Source organism: Schistocerca piceifrons, chromosome 11 (genome assembly GCF_021461385.2).
Source record: "Schistocerca piceifrons isolate TAMUIC-IGC-003096 chromosome 11, iqSchPice1.1, whole genome shotgun sequence".
Taxonomy (NCBI): Eukaryota; Metazoa; Arthropoda; class Insecta; order Orthoptera; family Acrididae; genus Schistocerca; species Schistocerca piceifrons.
Genome location: NC_060148.1, coordinates 63,821,742 through 63,836,558, shown reverse-complemented (window position 1 = coordinate 63,836,558; position 14,817 = coordinate 63,821,742). Strand labels below are relative to the sequence as shown.

At 42.2% G+C, this 14,817-nt stretch overlaps 1 protein-coding gene and 1 non-coding gene across 2 annotated transcripts in view; both read left to right on the top strand.

Moving 5' to 3' along the window:
• The window catches only part of LOC124719695 (chymotrypsin-like protease CTRL-1), a 122,124-nt gene that overhangs the window by 40,285 nt on the left and 67,022 nt on the right, over nt 1–14,817 (top strand). The gene's annotated exons all lie outside the window — the stretch shown is intronic.
• Nucleotides 3,551–3,625, top strand: Trnat-ugu. The gene has a single exon. It is a non-coding gene; the product is annotated as a tRNA-Thr (tRNA).

Genomic DNA, 14,817 nt, shown 5'->3' with positions numbered 1-14,817 from the left:
AACGGTGACATTACTGGATTTCCATTCTGCATTGTGCACAACATTGCGGGAAAGACGGATATATGTTTATTTTCTTTCGTTTGTTAAGAATGCAAAAGCCACTGGATAGATGTTTGTTTCGTACTTTGAACTTCCGAAATCTGCATGAATACTATATATTTGAAAAATTGCTTGCTACAGCATTTGAAGGTCCCATCCATAAAAAAGTCTTGTTTGCTCTTTAGAGCCTCTCTTCCGGCTTTTACGTTAAAAACTATGATCCTACGAATCTCCAAAACTGTCACCACTTACGAGAATACTGCTGCCGTCATTCATGTTTAGTAACTCTGTTTGAAGGTCAATTTCTTGTCGTGTTTCTGGCTCTTTCTGACAGTCATTCGATTTACCCGATGGATGTATAATATCATCTTCATTGCTTGCTGTTCTGGCATTTCGGTAACAAAATCATACCCTCGATTTTGCAAGTCGCCTAACTCTTCGGTATATATTTTAGAAATCGAAGTCTCTTCCTCTCGTGAATGGCGAGGTTCATCTTTGCAAACCACGACACCACACAGTGCGATACAGATGGGCCCAACAACATGCCGAATGAACCGCTCAGGATTGGCATTAGGTTGTCTTCACCGATGAGTATCCCATATGCCTTCAAACAGACAATCGTCAGAGGCAGCGCGGTCAGGCTGAACGCCTTAGACACGCTGTCCAGCGAGGGTGTCTGGACAGTTGCCACTCCGGGCATTTGCCACGCCGGAGATTTGTCACGGTTTTACCTGCTCCGAAGGGTTCAGTCTCTTGTGTCCCCCCCCCCCCCCCACCACCACCTCCTCCTCATCTTCCTCCTCACCCGCCCGCCCAGTTTGCTTTCGAAGTTCCTAACGTGACCATCAGTATGGAAGTTATTACAACGAACAAGGGCCGGCCTCCTGCTCATTACAAAGGTTACGCGTATCTTAAACACAGGGAATCTAAAGAAGGCGGCCGAAGACTTCCGGCATAAGAAGTCAGCCTCATTCTGCCAACGGCCTTGTCAAAGAGGGCGAAGGAGCGGATAGAGGTTCAGGGCACTCTCTTGTCCTAGGGGTGGGAAATTGCCCCTAAAGGCGGAAGAATCAGCAATGATCAACGACATGAGGATGCAGAAGGCAATGGAAACCACTGCATTAAGGACACGTAACGTGTATCCACAGGACATGTGGCCTGTAATTGAAGAAGTGTCATGATGATCTCCCCATTGTCAAAACATTCCGGAATAATCCCCCATTCGGATTTCCTGGAGGGGACTGCCAAGGGGGAGGTTACCATGAGAAAAAGATTGAATAATCAACGAAAGGATAACGTTCTACGAGTCGGGGCGTGGAATGTCAGAAGCTTGAATGTGGTAGGGAAACTAGAAAATCTGAAAAGGGAAATGCAAAGGCTCAGTCTAGATATAGTAGGGGTCAGTGAAGTGAAGTGGAAGGAAGACAAGGATTTCTGGTCAGATGAGTATCGGGTAATATCAACAGCAGCATAAAATGGTATAACAGGTGTAGGATTCGTTATGAATAGGAAGGTAGAGCAGAGGGTGTGTTACTGTGAACAGTTCAGTGCCCGGGTTGTTCTGATCAGAATCGGCAGCAGACCAACACCGGCAACGATAGTTCAGGTATACATGCCGACGTCGCAAGCTGAAGATGAACAGATAGAGAAAGTGTATGAGGATATTGAAAGGGTAATGCAGTATGTAAAGGGTGACGAAAATCTAATAGTCATGGGCGACTGGAATGCAGTTGTAGGGGAAGGAGTAGAAGAAAAGGTTACAGGAGAATATGGACTTGGGACGAGGAATGAAAGAGGAGAAAGACTAATTGAGTTCTGTAACAAGTTTCAGCTAGTAATAGCGAATACCCTGTTCAAGAATCACAAGAGGAGGAGGTATTCTTGGAAAAGGCCGGGAGATACGGGAAGATTTCAATTAGATTACATTATGGTCAGACAGAGATTCCGAAATCAGATACTGGATTGTAAGGCGTACCCAGGAGCAGATATAGACTCAGATCACAATATAGTAGTGATGAAGAGTAGGCTGAAGTTCAAGACATTAGTCAGGAAGAATCAATACGCAAAGAAGTGGGATACGGAAGTACTAAGGAATGACGAGATACGTTTGAAGTTCTCTAACGCTATAGATACAGCAATAAGGAATAGCGCAGTAGGCAGTACAGTTGAAGAGGAGTGGACATCTCTAAAAAGGGCCATCACAGAAGTTGGGAAGGAAAACATAGGTACAAAGAAGGTAGCTGCGAAGAAACCATGGGTAACAGAAGAAATACTTCAGTTGATTGATGAAAGGAGGAAGTACAAACATGTTCCGGGAAAATCAGGAATACAGAAATACAAGTCGCTGAGGAATGAAATAAATAGGAAGTGCAGGGAAGCTAAGACGAAATGGTTGCAGGAAAAATGTGAAGACATCGAAAAAGATATGATTGTCGGAAGGACCGACTCAGCATACAGGAAAGTCAAAACAACCTTTGGTGACAATAAAAGCAACGGTGGTAACATTAAGAGTGCAACGGGAATTCCATTGTTAAATGCAGAGGAGAGAGCAGATAGGTGGAAAGAATACATTGAAAGCCTCTATCAGGGTGAAGATTTGTCTGATGTGATAGAAGAAGAAACAGGAGTCGATTTAGAAGAGATAGGGGATCCAGTATTAGAATCGGAATTTAAAAGAGCTTTGGAGGGCTTAACGGTCAAATAAGGCAGAAGGGATAGATAATATTCCATCAGAATTTCTAAAATCATTGGGGGAAGTGGCAACAAAACGACTATTCACATTGGTGTGTAGAATATATGAGTGTGGCGACATACCATCTGACTTTCGGAAAAGCATCATCCACACAATTCCGAAGACGGCAAGAGCTGACAATTGCGAGAATTATCGCACAATCAGCTTAACAGCTCATGCATCGAAGCTGCTTACAAGAATAATATACAGAAGAATGGAAAAGAAAATTGAGAATGCGCTAGGTGACGATCAGTTTGGCTCTAGGAAAAGTAAAGGGACGAGAGAGGCAATTCTGACGTTACGGCTAATAATGGAAGCAAGGCTAAAGAAAACTCAAGACACTTTCATAGGATTTGTCGACCTGGAAAAAGCGTTCGACAATATAAAATGGTGCAAGCTGTTCGAGGTTCTGAAAAAAGTAGGGGTAAGCTACAGGGAGAGACGGGTCATATACAATATGTACAACAACCAAGAGGGAATAATAAGAGTGGACGATCAAGAACGAAGTGCTCGTATTAAGAAGGGTGTAAGACAGGGCTGTAGCCTTTCGCCCCTACTCTTCAATCTGTACATCGAGGAAGCAATGATGGAAATAAAAGAACGCACACGCTATGCCCGAACTCGTACGTGACTTGGTAGATTAATCTGCCACGAGTAATGAGTATGATGGGCAAACATCTATTAGACGCACTACGAATGTAGTGTTGTGGACATGTTGGGAATGTGGATCTCACGGGGAGCGGGCAAGGGATAAGTCCCTGCAGACGCACTATCCTCTGTGCCCGCGGTGGCTCAGATGGATAGAGTGTCTGCCATGTAAGCAGGAGGTCCCGGGTTCGAGTCCCGGTCGGGGCACACATTTTCAACATGTCCCCAATGAAGTGTATCAACGCCTGCTTGCAGCTAGGGTGTCTATTTAATTACCATTTCAATAAAAGAAAGGTTCAGGAGTGGAATTAAAATACAATGTGAAAGGATATCTATGATACGATTCGGTGATGACATTGCTATCCTGAGTGAAAGTGAAGAAGAATTAAATGATCTGCTGAACGGAATGAACAGTCTAATGAGTACACAGTATGGTTTGAGAGTATATCGGAGAAAGACGAAGGTAATGAGAAGTAGTAGAAATGAGAACAGCGAGAAACTTAACATCAGGATTGATGGTCACGAAGTGAATGAAGTTAAGGAATTCTGCTACCTAGGCAGTAAAATAACCAATGACGGACGGAGCAAGGAGGACATCAAAAGCAGACTCGCTATGGCAAAAAAGGCATTTCTGGCCAAGAGAAGTCTACTAGTATCAAATACCGGCCTTAATTTGATGAAGAAATTTCTGAGGATGTACGTCTGGAGTACAGCATTGTATGGTAGTGAAACATGGAGTGTGGGAAAACCGGAACAGAAGAGAATCGAAGCATTTGAGATGTGGTGCTATAGACGAATGTTGGAAATTAGGTGGACTGATAAGGTAAGGAATGAGGAGGTTCTACGCAGAATCGGAGAAGAAAGGAATATGTGGAGAACACTGATAAGGAGAAGGGACTGGATGATAGGACATCTGCTAAGACATGAGGTACTAGAGGGAGCTGTAGAGGGCAAAAACTAGAGGAAGACAGAGATTGGAATACGTCAAGCAAATAATTGAGGACGTAGGTTGCAAGTGCTACTCTGAGATGAAGAGGTTAGCACAGGAAAGGAATTCGTGGCGGGCCGCATCGAACCAGTCAGTAGACTGATGAAAAAAAAAAAAAAAAGGTGTTGTTTCGTGGATGTGCTTACGCCGAAAAGCGGATCATTGCAAGAGAAAGCTGCTTTCGAGGAACAGAGAAGTGTTGAACGTGTTAGAACATCTTTGTGGACCACCTGACGATGCGGCTCAGAAAGTGAGAAAGCAAGCGGAGAGAGCGAAGAAAAAGCCTCGAGAAGAAACTACACAGTTATCGGAGATATACGCGGATGAAATGGGAAATCTACGTAATAAAGTTTATGACTTTGTTAAAGTGGTGCCTAATTCCGAATCTATGAAGAGAACCATGCGTCGTCGATGGAGTCAAGAGTGGGGGATCCAACAAGAGCCTAAGAACTCTTATGAAATTGATCTTCATGAAGTTCTATTAAAATGGGAGATGGCAGTAGTTTTCTTCTGGAAGACGATAGATTAGCTCCTGATAACTGAAGGTTCTCTCAATTTTTTGACTACTTTGTGGATAACTGGCTAGAGAATGAGGATATCGCAATAGAAATGTGGGACTGTTACGGAAAAAGGCACCGATCGACGAATGCTGTTGAAGGGTGGCACAACAAAATAAATAGTATTATTGGAAACCCTCACCCTAAAATCAACTATTTGGTGGAGTGCCTGAAAAAGGAAGCAGAGCTCACAAACTGCATGCACATGAAATTGGAAATGAATATTGAAGGTAAGAAGAGGAAGAAGAAGTACTTGAACCTGGACGACAGGATAGAGAGAATCGTAAATATGAAGAGACTGGCAACATTAGGCCTTGCTTGAAAGCCATTGCCCATATTCAGAAACTGGACTAAAATACGTTAAAAATAATGTATTAAAAACTATGAAGACCACTGAGTTCTCGCAGGTTACTGAGATAAAATTATTAAAACATTCAAGCAGCATTATCGGAGCTAATATTAAGTTGTAATTGTAAATAGAGTGTACATTAGTTCAGCGTATTTAGGCTGATTTTTACACACGCCAGAATGGTAGATGGTCATTTATCATTTTCACGGTCCAAAGCCTGTGCAATATCTTCCAGTATTATGGCCATACTATTAAATAATTGTGAGTTCTAAAATAATTTTCTGAAGCTTCAGAATCGCAACTAGTACCTAAAATATCATGGTTTGTTAAACTGATAGTATACGCTTTCGTAAAAGAAAATGGGAACTGAACCTTTGAATTGCACCTAAAATTGACATCCCAAAACTGATCTGATGCTAAGGTTGACAATTTCGGCACCTCAAATATTTTTTATTTAAGTATAGCTGCCAACATTTATAGTAGATGTAAATCTACTTCAGTACATTTAGATATAGTCCTTTAAAAATTAAAATTTCTTACTAAATTGTTGATTATCTTTAAACAGGTCAGTAAAGGCAAGGAGCTTACTACTGAAAATTAATTGTTACTAAAGAACATCAGAAAAATATGTATTAGACCTACTTTTGTTATACGTTAGAGATTTTTTGAAAAGATATTTGATCATTTCCTCTGTCACTGACAGTGTAATTTCAGTTGCTTTGCAACACCAGGGATATCTACTTCTAAATATCTACTTCTAAATTATGTTTGCAGCTGTTCTCATTTAGAATTCTGGAATATTTTCTTCGTCTTCTTTGGTGAAGGAATTTCGGAAAATGCATTTACTAACTCCACTTTAGTGGCACTGTCATCAGTAACATTAACGTCGCTGTCGCGCAGTAAAGGTACTTACTGAGCCTTTCCGCTGGTTTACTTAACATGGGACCAGTATCTCTTTGGATTTTTCGCCACATTTCTAGAGCGAGTTTCGTTGTGGAAACTATTAAATGCATCTCGCATTGAAATCCGCACCAAATTTCGAGACTCAGTAAAACTTCACCAATCTTGGAGATTTTGCGTTCGTCTAAATTCTACGTGCCTTTTTCGGTGCTCCTGCAACAGCTTTCTGTCATGTTTTGTGTACCAAATACCTTGAGTGCTGTTGATACTATTTCTTTGAACTTAAGCCACATATGGTATTCATTTACAAAGTTTGGAAGTATTGGAGACTATCTCTTAGAAAGATGTCACCCGAATTTTTAGCTGCTTTTATAAATAGATATATTTCGCGTTTAGTTTTGGTGAATTTCTTTGTTACGGAAGTGAGCCTCTCTACGACTGCGTGTTCACTAATCCCTATATCCGTCGTGATGCTCAGGATTATTTGTGGCTAAGAGGTCAGGTGTGTTTTCGTAACCATTTACAATTTGAATGGCCTCGTCAACTAATTGCTAAAAATAATTTTTAAAAAAAGCATTTAGAACAATTACGGAAGTTGTTTTCTATTTACAATAGGGTGTATGAAAATGTATTTTTGTCAACATGCGGAAGGTAGATTGAAGTAACTGCCAACTATAATTGTATGAGTAGGGTACCTATTTGTGATGAGACTCAAGTTTTCTTTTCTTTGAACTGTTCAGCAACTGTTTCATCTGAGACAGGGGGTCGGTAAAAGGAGCCAGTTATTAATTCATTCCGGTTGTCGAATATAACCTCTGCCCATACTAAGTCACAGGAACTACCTGCTTCAAAGTCGATTGTGAGCGTACATTACTTTTCCGTAAGTTGTCCTTCTTGTTTCTCTTGTAGTGCGGACAATTACAATTACGGCTTTTCCTTCCAGAACCTAAGATGCTTTCTCTGTGACCCTGTAAATACCAGAACTAAACAATGTAGAACAACAACGTACGTTACAAAAAATGTTTCAAATGGCTCTGAGCACTATGGGACTTAACATCTGAGGTCATCAGTCCCCTAGAACTTAGAACTACTTAAACCTAACTAACCTAAGGACATCATCACACACATCCATTCCCGAGGCAGGATTCGAACCTGCGACCGTAGAGGTCGTGCGGTTCCAGACTGAAGGGCCTAGAACCGCTCGGCCACACCACCACGTTACAAGCGTAGCGTTCTGTATTACTTCATTTCCTTATTTCTAACATTTTAAAATTCTAAGTCGACTTTAGATGACATGTCAATCATAGATGTTCTTATCTCTATTTAGCGAACGTGTTTTCAGTTATGTTTTGAGCATTGTTCCGCTACACTACATTAACTAATGTTTTTAGAGAGTAAATTAATATGGAGTATGTCGTTCTCCTTTTCAAACATTCACAAACCCATTTATGCGTTCCCTATTGTCTTTTGGGCATGCAGTTGTAGTAATTAAAGTAGGCACAAATGCAGTGGTCAAAAAGAAATGATTACCGTACATTCGCATTCTCTTTACATCGTTCCTTTCTTGTTGCTCCCCTGCCGATGGACTGTTTCAATCGCGATCAGTAAGCGTGAAAGGAAGCTACCGTACAGGCAGAGGGATCTATATTTATACGTGGCAGAACTAATTACATACTGACATAATCGTCGGTATTGCTTTCGGTTCCCAAAAGTAATAAATATTTCGATTTCGGAAAAGAAGCTCTGTATTTGGCCAATATGTCGAAGAAGAAGGTCCCTTACGTACTGGTCGTATCGAGTAAGATGTGGAGGCGGCGGTTTGAAAGCGGACAGAAGAAGTACGAGGAAGGGCGTCCCTTACCTGAGGGATCGCTACCTGGCGAAGGGGCAAGTGTGGCTAATGTCCGGCGTGGCAAATGTCCGGCATTCTCCAGCGAGTGCAGCAGGGCGGAGGTTCCCTGCTGTTTTGGGTTGGCATTATGTGGGGCCGACATACGCCGCTGTTGGTCACGGAAGGCGCCGTAACGGCTGTACAGTACATGAATGCTATCCTCTGACTGATGGTGCAACCATATTGGCGAGGCATTCGTCTTCATGGACGACAATTCGCGTGCATATCTTGTGAATGACTTCCTTCAGGATAACGACATGGCTCGACTAGAGTGGCCAGCATGTTCTCCAGACTTGAATCCTATCGAACATGCCTGGAATAGATTGAAAACGGATGACGTCACCCACCAACCACTCTGAGGGATATACGCCTAATCGCCGTTGAGGAGTGGGACAATCTGGACTAACAGTGACTTTATGAACTTGTGGATAGTATGCCACAACGAATACAGGCATGCATCAATGAAAGAGGACGAGCTACTGGGTATTAGAGGTACCGGTGTGTACAGCAATCTGGACCACCACCTCTGAAGGTCTCGCTCTATGGTGGTACAACATGCAATGTGTGGTTTCATGAGCAATAAAAAGGGCAGAAATGATGTTTATGTTGATCTCTATTCCAATTTTCTGTACAGGTTCCGGAATTCTCGGAACCGACGCGATGCAAAACTTCTTTTGATGTGTCTAGTTTGAAAACCATACAGCGTACTTAATATGCCACCGCATTATTACGAACTGGAAAAACTTTAATTGTAACATCATTGCAACAGCAGCCTGAAAGACTATATGATGCACTTCTCTTGTGACAAATACGAGTGACTGCTGGCTGAACTGAAGGCACCCTTAGGGAAAAATTGAGTTAAGGCTAAATCAGCAGTGATAAAAATTTTCATGGTCAGTTATCTGAATTCATTGAGTGTTTTAAAGCAAAGCCGGTTTGGCCGAGCGGTTCTAGGCGCTTCAGTCTGGAACCGATGGAACTGCGCCACCGCTACGGTCGCAGGTTCGAATCCTGCCTCGGGCATAGATGTGTGTGATGTCCTTAGGTTTGTTAGGTTTAAGTAGTTCTAAGTTCTAGGGGACTGATGACCTTAGATGTTAAGTCCCATAGTGCTCAGAGCCATTTGAACAATTTTTTTAATGTAGAGGAAGAACTGTTTGGTAATAAATATGGCTGATAACATCAAGCAATAATTAATCCTGTGGGAAAAATCAGCTTCAAGTTCACGATACAGAACACTTCGTGGAATTCGAGGAGATCATCTGTGCACCAGGTGTGGCTCATTATGTTTCAATAACTGAACCATTTCATCGTCAATTCTGAAAGAGATTCCAAGACGGTGCACTACTCAAGACGGACTTCATTTCATTTACCATACCGTTCTCGCTTGTGGCTGCTAATGTATCTCATTACTTCCAACTTGAGCTCCTCGACGTAGAGTGTAGTATCCGGGTCAGCTGTATCCAGCTCAGTGACCTGTATTTCCCGTCGAGAAATCTACAAGACATTTATGAAATGTACCGCAAGAGCAATCTCCCAATCACCAGACAAGATGCTTAAGTTATTTCAGTCTTTAGTTCAACATATGTACATGAACTTTTTTTTTCTGTTATGAATTTGACAAGGCCCTACGAAAGTTAGCATTTAACAAATTTTAATCTGTGTATTTTTATCTGTGTGACTGTTAAGAACCATTGTTCCAGATGCATTATACATTCTTATATCGAAGTGTCTTTAAATTTATAAACATCAGTCTTATTGTATATAAAACTTTTTGTAGTTCTGCTCATTTTATTAGTACGATCTAATGCACAAAGTTAGTGCTTGGTAGAAAAATAAAAAGTTGAAAATAAACACTAGTGACAAAACACTGGTTATAGAAGCATGCTACAATATTCGACTCTTAGAAACATTTGTGCTGCATTGCAGATACGTCATCCTAAGTTTGACAGTTGTGGAACCATCTCACTCACACACCTGCTTGGAATAACACAGTGGTGGGGGAAGCAGGAGCACGCGAGCGGACTCAACTGCTCTCGCCGAGTGAGAGTGCAAATCTTAGCCAGGCCTGGTCTAAATATAGGTCTCAAAGTTTTTATAGCGAACCTATTCATCCATTTCTACCAAAACGAGTAATATTTCTGTTCTTGTCTAATTTTGATGCCCAGTAATGTTATTCATCTCGTATGTAGGATAAATCAATTAGTAGACTATATATCATTTCCTAATTTTTAATCACTCGTCCTCGATTTTTTAGAAAGATCTACATCTACATACATACTCCGCAATCCATCATACGGTGCGTGGCGGAGGGTACCTCGTACCACAACTAGCATCTTCTCTCCCTGTTCCATTCCCAAACAGAACGAGGGAAAAATGACTGCCTATATGCCTCTGTACGAGCCCTAACCTCTCTTATCTTATTTTGTGGTCTTTCCGCGAAATGTAAGTTGGCGGCAGTAAAATTGTACTGCAGTCAGCCTCATATGCCGGTTCTCTAAATTTCCTCAGTAGCGATTCACGAGAAGAACGCCTCCTTTCCTCTAGAGACTCCCACCCGAGTTCCTGAAGCATTTCTGTAACACTCGCGTGATGATCAAACCTACCAGTAACAAATCTAGCAGCCCGCCTGTGAATTGCTATACGTGAAACCAAAGTATACAGTGCTATTGATCAACAGAGGTTTGCTCCATCACTAATCATTGTCACTCCATATGTATCTGTTTTAAACAAGACTGCACAACAGAGAAAAACATACACTTGTCGATACCACTGTTCGACAGCCTATTAATTCACTACAAATTCGCTGCCTGACTTCATGCAGCCAAGATCTAAAAAAAGATCATTATCAAAGAGTAAACTTAACTTCTAGCAAACACAGAATAATGTGAGAGTATGTTTATTTATGCCAACACTTCAGCACTTAACACATACATCCACTGATATTAAGAGTATTACACTAACGCAATAGTCGGTATGAACTCATCACAAGCATGTAACATCATATCACTAATATGAAAGAGATATAATTAGATTGTCCATGTGCAGTCAGATATAAAATTGTTGAAAGTGACCTCCATAATGCGATACACATCACTAAAAATATCACTGCACATTCGTAAAAAAATATTGTAATATTTATTGACTACTTGCACCAACATGTCATTCAGTTTGTTTTTGTGTTGAAATTTGATAAAACGTTGTAGTTCAGAATGAGATTTTCACTCTGCAGCGGAGTGTACGCTGATATGAAACTTCCTGACCGATTAAAACTGTGTGCCGGACCGAGACTCGAACTCGGGACCTTTGCCTTTCGTGGGCAAGTGCTCTACATTGTAGTTGTTTCTCGCCTCTCAGTTTCGAAAGTCCACCATGTATACGATCTCCCACCCGTAAATTCCTCTCTGACATAGCTCTTCTGTCTCCCTCTTTCCGTATTGTTTTTCGCTGTCCTCTTTTCTTTCTATAAAATGTAGTCCATTCTATCATCTTCTTAAGCTATCTGTCCTCACCCACATAGCGCACACACCCATATAGTCACCATCGTTTTGCTTTGAATATATCCATTACATCGACGCCCATGTTCATTCTCTTCCATATGTCTTCATTTTTAACTGTATCCCCTCAGTTTCAGTTTGTTTCTACAGTTTGATACTAGTGTGACGGTGATACTTGTAAGCAAAATTCTTGAAGTACCCTCATGAGAAATAATCAGGTGGGGTAGATCAGAACACAGGAGGTGCCAATTCCCTTTCAAAGTTACTACCACGAAAATACTCATGTATAAAAGTCATGGTGTACATGACGCAGAAGTGACATGCGGAAATCACTTCTAATTTGTTGGTGTTAATGTGCTATGTTTATGAATTGTGCATACAGTTTTCTCAGGTAAGTGAAAATGTGCATATCACTCACCTATGTGATACTGCATGCCATACTACCACCGTTTGAGAATGCAGACGTTACTCCCTGCGCTGGAGTCGATTTACCATTTCCCAAATGCATCAGTTCTGTCGAAGGTGCAAACATACCTCCTCACACAAAAGCCTGTCATCTAGCTCTTCATCATCTACAGTACCAGATGACAGTCAAAGAAAGACATACGTATGAATCTTCTTCTCACAACTCTTAAACAGCACACGTTCAGTACAGAAGCACCTTTACACACTTGAACGGTGCTGTGTGGACGCTACCAGTGTAGAGACGAGATTGGCTGGAGATATTGTCTCACACGGAGTTCAAAGGACTCGACGGTATCACCTTGCACATCCATAATTTTGCCATAAGGCACTATGAGTCACTGTGTAAGTGGATCCCTATGTATATCGTACTCTGTGGTGTAATGTGTAACACATTTCTCCTTCAGTTATAAAAACAACTCACCAAGCACAAAAATTTAGATTCTACCACAACAAAATTTACATTCTACGATAACGTTGCATCACAATTTGAATAACTGTGACATTAAGTTGGACCACAACATGAATCTGTTTGCCAAAAGCTGTCACCATACAAAGGATGTTTGCAGACACTCGCTGTGGAACTAAGTGCCAAATATTTCCTCAAAAATTAGCAAAACGAGGCCTTGGGCGACATATCACATCGAGCTCTCGCAACGTACAAAAGTCCTCTATTGCTGCATTTGACGACCACAGCTGATCAACTGCTCTCTCGCACCTACCATGTTGTGCACTACGTGTAGTCACCTTCTCGACCCCCTCCCCAACGAAGACATCAGGTGATGCTGCTCTTGGAAATCACCCTTCTCTCAGTCAAGATATCGCCCTCAGTGCCTTACCTACTTCAAAGCCTCAGAATCCACAGATTCAACATTCTCCAACGCAGAATGTTCTCACTGGCATGTCCCCTAAACTGCCTGTGAATTGAAAGACACCCCTTGAACCTTGTTTTCCCTGGCTGAAATCTCTTCAACCTGCGTGGCATAATGCATGAGGACTCATACTTTATCAGCCTGGTAAACCACCTACATGATCACAAAGACACTGTCAATTTCGGCCCACCAACTCTCCAGAATTGCTCAGCTGCCAAATCATCGATAATCTAGCAGCTATCGCGCCCTCCATCTGAAGTTAATGCGCTACATTGTCCACGAAGAAAGCTTTTGTTCACAAACTCCATCCGAATTCTGGGGCCAGCTATGGGCTCTAGTCAGTGCCTACTGATGCCTGACATCACTATCCACAGTGCTGCAGAGCTTCAGGTCCACCTCATTCCCAATCTTCATTTTCCACGCAGTTTCCACAGAGCAGATGTGGATAATCCCATACTGGATATAGACTTCCTGAAACATTTTGGGTTGTCACCTAGTATCCAGTCAGTTTCATTGCTTCACCACGCCTCCATCTCCCTACTCCCAGGGTTGTTTGGCTCTACTCCCTTTCCCCCCCTCTAATGACCCCCTCCTTATATCTCTCTCCAAGTGCTCCAATCTAATTGCTCAACTCCCCATATCACTGGTCAAGCTTACACTCGAGTTTCTGTGATGCGCCAGCTGATCAACGCAGCATCCATGCAATTGTTGTAAGCTCATCAGACACTGTCAGCTGTCCATTGAGTATCCATCACACGCCGACAACACTTTGGCAACCATGCCCACGTCCTCTCTGGCGCCATCTACTGCACAGGACTCCAACACCAAAGACATTTTTCTCTCCATGATTCCTCCCAATGCGTCCTGCCCTTTGGGCTAATGAAGACATTACTCCTGCAGCTTCACGTGATGATGGTTATGTACAATTAATAATAGTACTTTTCACAATACCAATATCATAGAGAGATCCCCTGTATGACATAAGGCCCATTGCCTCAATCCCAAAAAAACTGTGCTCCATTTGTGCAGGGTCTTCAAGGTTCTGAACCCTCGCACTATTACAGAAAATCATCTAGTTGCACACACTCAGGAGTTCACCCAACTGCATAATGGTGCACGTGTGTTCAGTCTACTTGATTGCCACAAAGCTCACCACCAAATTCCCTTGTTCAAGGACGACATCCCAAGAATGCTCTATGTCTTTGCAGTCTTCGAGTACTGTTTCACATACTGTATGGTCCCAAAAATTTGGCCCAGACTTGACAACGGTTTACTGATTCTTTAATTTTCAATCTCCAATTCGCATTTGCACATTCGGATGACACCTTGATTGTTCCCCCTCCGCAACAAACATCAACAACACTTGGCACATCCAGGATACACTCCAAAACAATTACGTCGAAATTAACTGCAAGAAGTTTCAACTACCTCGCTACAGCGTAACTTTTCTTGGTTTCATGGTATTGGCATCTCTTCGATAGCCAACTGCATTGAATTTATCTGACACCTACATCTACCAATTGGACTTTCATGAATTGTGAAGATTCCTAGAAGTTAAGACTTCTACTGTCACCATCTCCCTTATGCTGCCTCCATCCAGGCACTGCTCACTGACCACCATCTGCTTGCAGATGCCATCTTCAACCTGAGCAAAGAAGTGCTTCCCTGATGCCTGTGGTACATGGACCTAATCAGCCAGTTTTCGAGTCCATGGTGAATGATATCAAGTCCCCCACTGGCCTGGAGGAGTTGGCCCATCGGCGGGCCGACGACATCGAGGTGGCAGACGTGCTAAAGAACACAAAATGCTCGCTGGCTCACGTGCCACGCCAACTAGCTGGCTACTAATCTGCAACATTTAGGGGGGGGGGGGCGGTGTACTC